Source organism: Cryptomeria japonica, chromosome 6 (assembly GCF_030272615.1).
Source record: "Cryptomeria japonica chromosome 6, Sugi_1.0, whole genome shotgun sequence".
Taxonomy (NCBI): Eukaryota; Viridiplantae; Streptophyta; class Pinopsida; order Cupressales; family Cupressaceae; genus Cryptomeria; species Cryptomeria japonica.
In genome coordinates this window covers 183,392,268-183,393,319 of record NC_081410.1, presented here as the reverse complement: position 1 = coordinate 183,393,319, position 1,052 = coordinate 183,392,268, and positions in this window count along the sequence as shown.

The window sequence follows — 1,052 nt, the reverse complement described above, 5'->3', positions numbered from 1 at the left end:
AAGATTAATAAGGATAATTAATTAATTAATTAGAAATAGAAGAATAGGATAAATGAATTAAATAAATAAACTTTTCAATCTATTTATTTAATAGAAGAATAATCATTAAATAAATATAATATTTATTTAATAAATCATAGCCATTTTTAGGTGTATACATTTTGCCCCTCTTTGAGATGATGTTGAAACAACATTGTTTCAAAGAGAAAAAAAAATAATTAAAACCAAGTCTCGATTTTGCCCTTGATGTTGATTAAATATCGATAGTATGCACCTTCGAGGGGTTGATTTGTGAAAGATTTGAATAAATTTATTTGAGCAATCAATCTCATGAAATTTATAAAAGTGCACAACTAATTGTGAGAATTTAAAATTAAAATGCCCCTCACTTTATAAAAAAAAATCATTTCCCTCCATCATGTCAAAATTAGGTTATAAAAGGTAACTTGGGCCCATTTCCACCTCATTTGCACACTTGGAGCTTTTGAGATTTTGTAGAGAGGAGAGTCCACTAGAGTGCTACTAGTTGTCAAGATGGTGGTTCTACTTCACAGGCACTAGTTTGAGAGAGTTAGGATATTTCAGAGGCCGCCTGACTATGGTCCCCCAGTAGGTATTCAAAATCCTTGCTTTGTGTGATTTTGTTTTGGTAGATTTTAGGTTGATTTTTGATGAAATCGTACAGTTTTTCAAATTTTATGTTTTTTTTCATTTTTGTTTTAATGCATTTGATATAAATTTCTACACATATGATTATTATTTTAGTGCTTTTAATTTTTTGCGCATTTGTGTCTTTTTGTCATGCATATGTCAGATTGTTTCATGCTTTTATACTTTTGTTGCATTTGTTTTTGGTTTTCACGCCTATGTTTATTACTGTAGCACTTTTGTTTGAATTAGTGCTTTTGTATATTTAAATTGTGTGTTTGTTAAATGTTTCTATGCATTCATTGTTTTTGGCACATATGGTAAATTGTTGTAGCACTTCCTTTTTTAATGGCACATATGTAAAATTTGCAAACATGTTTGTAAAAAACTTCAACACGTATGTT